Source organism: Carlito syrichta, unplaced genomic scaffold, assembly GCF_000164805.1.
Source record: "Carlito syrichta isolate Samal-C Ts95f unplaced genomic scaffold, Tarsius_syrichta-2.0.1 Scaffold303600, whole genome shotgun sequence".
In the NCBI taxonomy this organism is placed as follows: domain Eukaryota; kingdom Metazoa; phylum Chordata; class Mammalia; order Primates; family Tarsiidae; genus Carlito; species Carlito syrichta.
In genome coordinates, this window is record NW_007247696.1 from 284,062 (window position 1) to 290,909 (window position 6,848).

At 45.3% G+C, this 6,848-nt stretch overlaps 1 protein-coding gene and 2 long non-coding RNA genes across 4 annotated transcripts in view; 1 reads left to right on the top strand and 2 right to left on the bottom strand.

The window, feature by feature from the left end:
- The window catches only part of ZEB2 (zinc finger E-box binding homeobox 2), a 127,176-nt gene extending 126,839 nt beyond the window's left edge, over positions 1 to 337 (bottom strand). For both annotated transcript variants that reach the window (XM_008058698.2, XM_008058697.2), the window contains exon 1: positions 1 to 337. This exon is cut by the window's left edge and continues 104 nt beyond it. The gene's annotated coding sequence lies outside the window, so the exon portion shown is untranslated.
- A 4,041-nt stretch (positions 338 to 4,378) lies between these two features.
- Positions 4,379 to 6,848, top strand: part of LOC110595704 — a 55,326-nt gene continuing 52,856 nt past the window's right edge. The window contains exon 1 of the long non-coding RNA XR_002482000.1: positions 4,379 to 4,437. This is a non-coding gene — a long non-coding RNA (uncharacterized LOC110595704). The remainder of the gene's footprint in view (positions 4,438 to 6,848) is intronic.
- LOC110595705 overlaps positions 6,080 to 6,848 on the bottom strand; it is a 1,320-nt gene continuing 551 nt past the window's right edge. Inside the window, exon 2 of the long non-coding RNA XR_002482001.1 lies at positions 6,080 to 6,364. This is a non-coding gene — a long non-coding RNA (uncharacterized LOC110595705). The remainder of the gene's footprint in view (positions 6,365 to 6,848) is intronic.

Below are 6,848 nucleotides of genomic sequence, written 5' to 3' on the forward strand. Positions count from 1 at the left end.
CCCTCCCCGCCCCCCGCCCCCAGCCTTGGCCCCGAGGCGCTTTGTGTTTGTTACTGTTTGGTGTGTTGCACCCGCGAGGGGATCAGAGAGACAAGAATTACATCTTCAAAATGAGTCATAACTCCTGACCGTATGAGGGAATGCACACGGCAGTACAGTGAGACTGCTTGACTCAGGGCTAGGCGGACGCTTTCCTCCGAAAAGTCCTCAGCCCGGCTCGGGAACTTGGGGTGAGGCGAGGCTTTCTTTCGTTCTCATCTTTTCTCACCCCCCCCCCGGCCCCCCACATTTCCCAGAGGAAACAAACAAACAAACAACGTGAAACAGCCCCTGGATGAAGCACACTCGGGCAAATTGATAATAGTAATTATAGGAAGCCCACTCGCCCAGCGCCCCCTCCCCTCCCCTCTTGGAGTTTATCGAGGCACTGTCTCTTCCTCCCCCCCCACCCCCGCCCCCCAATTAAGATTTCCCGTTTTACGCCGCAATAAGAAATATAATTATAAGCCTCTCTGGACACTGTCCCTTCCCCCCAACCCCGCCACCCCGCCACTTTGACAATATTTACTTAAGTAGCCCCCCCCACCTCACTCACAAACATGCTCCCCCACACTGGTTCCCTTAAATAGTTCCAGCAGAAAAAAATTTTTTTTTCCCCTCAAGAAAGGAAAGAGAAAGTTCAACCACCACGGCAATACTTTTAAGCTCTACTAAATGATCGTATCCTTTCTGGCTTCGAAACTTTTGTACCTAAAAATCGAGAGAGGCGCTGCATTTTTTTTTCAGCTGAAACTGTCAAAACTTGGAGAAGGGGAACCTCAGAGGCAGGCAGGAGAGGAGGAGAATCCTGAAACTCGGTGGAGGCTGGGAAGATGCTGTGCCTCGAGGATTAGTTTAAACAGGGGGCTATAAAAGATGTAACAGATGCAAACTGTAACACAAGGGCCATTAACCCTTTCTCTGCCAAGCACACTCAGTCCCCACGCCTCGCACCTATTGTCTCTCCTGTGCTAGAAGCTTTGCAGAAAACCTGGAAAGTGAGTATCAGTTTCCACACGTTTGCTGAGAGGGGTGGGGTGGGGGTGGGGGCCAGAGAGAAGGGTAAGTGAATATTTTAGAAAGCACCTTCAATTTACCTAGGAATGTATAGCAGGAGACTTTTAATTCAACTTTGGCACATTTTATCATTTCTTGCCTGTCCTGTTGATTTGCAATTGTTGGGGGGGGGGGAGCGGAATCCTGAAATAAAGAGATGGTCACACAAGTGTCTGGGATGAAACAGCTGGCCTGTCTGTATTCATGCTGAGGCTTACACACCATTGCATATAAATACATGTTTAATAAAGTAAGTTGCTAGTTTTATGAGCATGTGTGTGTGAGGGGGAGAGGGCATTTCTGCTGTAAACTTTATCTTTGCCTCTTATTCCGACTCTGGAGTTAGTGATCTTACCCTCATCATTACAGGGGGAGCATGTAAAATATATAAGTAGGTGGGAGATAAACACATTCATGCTAGCCGAGAGCTCATCACTGTTCCTGGGAACTCTTGCTATCTCTCTCTTGACTTTTCAGTGCCAAAGTGTGGAATGGGGTCTGTGTGTGTATGTGTCTCCTATTACAGTCATGTCAATTATAGTTTGCCATCTAAAATACAATTTCAAAAGTTATCCTAATTTAAAATCCTGATATCCTGACAGCAGTTTTCTTCCCAGCTGTAGTGACCCCCCCCCCACTCTGGTAAACGACTCAAGTTCCATGAGGACTTTCACTTCTTTATTTATAATCACAGAAGTGAGGTGTTACTTCACACACGTACACACACAAAGAATGAAATAAAGAAATGAAACTCGCTAAGCAGACAAAAACAGACAACTTTCTGCTTAGAAAACAGCCTTCTCGGTAGGAGAGGATGGACTGCCATGTCTAAGAGAAAGATTTGCCCCTGAATTTGGTAGGTCTGTATCGACCAAGTTTTGTAATTATTAACAGGTATTTGCTAAGTTGTAATTGCTGAGTATAATGAATTGGAACTAGATGCAAAAATAGAGCAGGAGTTCTCCGCTTGATGAGCTTTTATTCCAGCCATATAGTTCTCAATAAAACTTTTCCTAGGCTGGGTAGCAAAGGGCACCTTTGGTTACCTGAATGGACAGGTACAGGGCAAATTATTTGGGGGAGGGAAAAAGGAGAGAAAAGGAAGGAGAGAGATCGAGAGTGCGAGAGAAAGCGAAGAAGCCACTCTTGGGAAAAGCTTGCCATAAAGGAGCTAACCCCACCTGAAATTCCTACCCACGGACACCCTTTCTCGCTCCAGACTCACATCCCCACTCAAAATGAGAAAATTAGAAAAGGAGGCTGGAGGACGAGCACACCAAAAAGGGATAAAAAGAGAGAAAAGGGGAGAAAAAAACCTACCTGCGAAGTCTTGTTTGTAGTTTTGGCCAGAAATGGTGAGAAGAAAAAGCATGAAGAAGCCGCGAAGTGTGGGGGAGAAAAAGGTGGAAGCGAAGAAACAGCTCCCGGAGCAAACTGTACAAAAACCTCGCCAAGAGTGTCGGGAGGCAGGACCGTTATTCCTGCGGAGCAGGTTAGAACTGATCTCTTTCGGCCACTCCAGGAAACACAAACCTGGGGACGGACTGACGTGTTACGCCTCTTCTAATGACATTTTTTTCTTTTTCTTTTCTGTAGGAGAGACCCTGAAACACGCGCCACCTATCTTTGTGGGGAGGGATAATTGAAGCGCCCTGAGCGTGAGCATCATGTGAAAACGTGATCGCCAAGTTTCTCTCTGGGAAAGGATCTGGGATAGATTATACCTTGAAGTCTCCGCAAACGCTTTAGTGGAAGAAATGAAATTCCACCTCCCTCCCTTCCTCTCTCCCTCCCTTTCGCCTCCCTCCCTCCCTTCTCCACGCCCCCCCCCCCCCTCCGCCAAGCCTTTGGCATCATTATCCTCATCACTAAATCCTACAGAGACAGAGTACAGGGCGGAAAACGGTGCACACCATTCATAGAACTGGAGAACTCCAAGGGGCGAAAGTTAAAGGGAAGGATCCCGGTCCTCAATCCAGATCGCCTGTCCTTATACAGATATCTCTAATGACCAGATTTGAGATGCACATCAAGTTGTGTGGATATCTCAGCATGGCTTCTGAAACTAAATTCTTTGCCCTTTCTCTCTCTTTTTTCTTTTTAGATGCCAGAGCCAGGAAGAAAAAAAAGAAAAAAAAAAAAAGGAAAAAAAAAAAAAAAGCTTCTTGTGAGCTGCATCTTAGGGCGTGTGTTAGGGTGTGTGTGTGTGTGTGTGTGTGTGTGTGTGTGTGTGTGTGTGTGTGATGAATTTCTGGATTGGATCCCAATATTAAAAAGTAGTTTGGCATTTTAATAAAGGGTCTCTAAGTACATTGACATAGAGCACTCGGTTGACCGATCTCTGAATCTCTCCACATCTCAGGAAGACCTCACTGCAAAGTGAGAGAGTGTGTGTAGGGAGGCAGGAGGAGAAAGGCCATAGAGAAACTTAGCAGGGAAGGGAAAGCATGGTATTAAACGGTATGGGGTCTAAGTTTTGGAGTATATATTTTTTGATATTGCAATTAAAGTAAAATTAAAAAGAAAAGACTCCACCTTTGCTCTGAAGGGATTGGTTATGCAAATATGGAAGGGATTTCCTGGAGAATACAGCTTTCTACTGTATGGTTAATTAAATAATCACTCAAAAGCTTCCAACGTGACGCTTCTGTCGTAATCCAATCAGGTTACATAGGTCCTAAACAAGAAAGATATTTTCCACATCTGGAAGTCAGCAATTTAGCAAGTACTGCACATTATTAACCAATTCAGAGCCCACTTCCCAGGGGAATTTTTTTGAAGTTTAAGTGTTCTTAACCAATGCTCTGCTGTTTTGTTAATCAAAAAGCTGGTTTACACTGTACATAATTGGAACTAATATAGAAGTAAATAAAGACAGCCAAATTTGAGAATGCTGAGCACAGGCATTTATCGGAAAAGGAAGAAATCTCTTATCCTCGGATGGTTCAGGCTCAATTTCTTAAAGAACTGTGAGGCTTTTTTTTTTTTTTAAAGAGTGAAAGTGCTTGAGAACCTCAGAGCACAAATAAACTTCCAGTCCCAGTCCCACAGTATTTGGGCTGCCTTAGAAAGGTAAAGGTGGAGGTGTGAAGAGGACCAAGGTGCAGCCTCACACCAATTTTCCTGCTTTAATATTGCTAAATATGTTACAACCCCCTGTTTCCAGTCTGATGAAATCTGAAACAAATAATACCCTGATCCAACACTATATTAAGATAAACTGCTTTGAACTGTGCTTTGAATCTGTGCCTAAAGCAAGACTTTGAATGCAAGAGTCACTGGCAATTGCACTCAAAGGAAGGACACGCCACCACATGGGTTGCCACATCCACACTCCCAGAGGTACATGTCTTTGTATTTTGTATGTTTATTTTTTTTGGGGGGGGGGAGGGTTAATAGCCACCCAGCATGACCACAGCTATATCTTGTTCTAGGCTGCAAGAAAGATTTTCACAGTTGGTTACAGACTCATCTCTTTCTGAATTTAAGTATTTATTACAATGAAAATAGCTGGGTAAATTAATGTCTCCCTCCACTCCTATCACAGATGAAGTAACCTATAGAAGAGGAGCATTCAGGGGATCTTCAGTCTAAAAATTATTAATAGAGAAAATCAAAGATTTCCAACATAGGTCAGGCAAATTCTTGATTTTATACTTTACATTTCTTTCACTATTACATATCTGTGCCTAATATATGAGTGAGTTAGCAAGTTCCTCCTCTGAGATATAGTACCACTGTTCATGTCCTTTTATTCTTCCTCCTTTTTTCCTCTTTTCTTATTCAAAAGATTGGAGTCCCGTTTTCTCTAGAAGTTGGCTTTTCAGCCGCCTCTCTCTCATTCCCAAGGAAGAAGGAGCCTATTGCTTGGACTGATTCTAGGAAGGACCCCTCACCTAGTGCCCAGGTAGCCACTGGAGGCTTAGAGCCCCCGAAACACACTCACAGGAATCACCTCAGGTCAAAGGATGCAATCGAACAGCTAACAAAACACTTGTCTTTATTATGTATATTAAATGTCAGGTTACTTAGGATCTGACTTTTTTTTTTAAAGACTCTTAAGTATGTCCATTAAAAACACCCAATCATCTGATTATCCTGGGCTCTATAATCGTTCAAGTGGCAAGAGGCTGTCCCCAACATTTTTGAGCATTGGGAGTTCCGACATGCAAGTATTTTATTTGGGGTTAAAAAAAAAACAAAAAACAAAAACCAATCTTCCAGGTTCCCATCAAGGAGGACGTTTGAATGGTGGCACGGGAAGGGTCTCTGCGAGGGGTGAACGTGTCTCTGGCTTGCTCCCCGCCCCTGTTCAGCACGCCCCTTCTCAGGCATTTGACCGAGAGAGTTCCCACCACCGCAGAAGTGGTGGGATCGGAGAAAGCCGGAATATAAATTTGTTCGCAACACTTCCTCCGTCCGTGGGCTAGGTCGGGGACAATGGGGATCGTGGGATCAGCGGGATGCAGGAGCGCTGGACGCAGGGAAAAAGTCTAGAGAGGACTGGGGGCTTCTGGCTTTCGGCTCCTCATACAGCCAAACAAGTCTTGCAAATGAATCGTTCCTTCCCTGTCTTCTCCATTAATAATCCACTTCGAGATTAGCGTAGACGAAAGGGATTAAAACAACAGATACACGCAAATGTGAAATAATATTGCCTTCGACATTGAAGGGGAAAAAGAATTCTTGAGGATTTCCTTGGGTAACGCAAACTGCCTCCCTCAGGATTCCCTCCCTCCAGGCAGGGTGAGAAGGATGCACTTTTGTGTTCCAATTCCCTCCAGCCAGGACCTGGTGCCTGTCCCCCCATTCACCTCTCAGTCTGTCAATTTCCTCAACTTTCACAGCCGCTGCGCTCCTCCCCCGCCCCCCGCTCCGCTGGCCGGCCCAGATGCCCGAAGAGATACAATGTTTCTGCCCTTGAACACACCAGCTGTAGAAGGGATTCGAATTTGGCCATAGCTAATGAATTTTTTTTTTCAAAAAAGCAAATTCTGTTTATTTTGTACCATGTGGAGAAAATAATTTTCAAAAAGGAGCCTCTATTCTCGTTTTCAAATGGAACTGATCTTTCATTTAGAGGAATTATATCGACCCTGTGTTGTTACGCAGGAGGTGGGCAACTTCTTTCAGAGTTGTAAGCAAAGGATGATAACGGGGACCCCTGGATTGGGTGTGTGTGGAGAGGGTGGGGGGCGACAGGGGTCCGAGCCAAGCCAAACGGTTTCCTCACGTGCAAACTCGCAATCCAATCCATTCGGAGTTGAGCCTAGGATAGGAGGGGAAAGTCTGTTTAAAAAAAAAAAAAAAAAAAAAAATCAGGAGCATCTCTCTAAGAAGCCCTTTCAAACAAAACCAAAACAGGACCAGAGAACCTCAGACCGTCCCTAACATCCCTGCTGCGAGACCCGCAGGCTGTGGAATCTCGCACGTCACCTGGCCCCAGCAGGGCGGCCAGCTGAGGGTTTTATTTTATTTTATTTTTTTAAAGTAAAGGTTGAATCTCGGCTTCAGAGCTTTTTTGCCAACGTCTCCACTGACGGGAACCAGCAAACTTCAGGACCCAAATGAGCATCTTAATTTATTGATGCTAAACAGGTCTGCTTGTTGTCCCCAATTTTCCGCGCGCTGCTCCCCCCTCTCCCCCCCAGCACCTCCCCCCACCCCGTCTCCGCCAGCTTGGGTCCCTCCATTTGATCTCAGGGAAGAACCGCGCGGCACAGGCAGAGGAGCACGTAGGGAGGGGGTCGGCC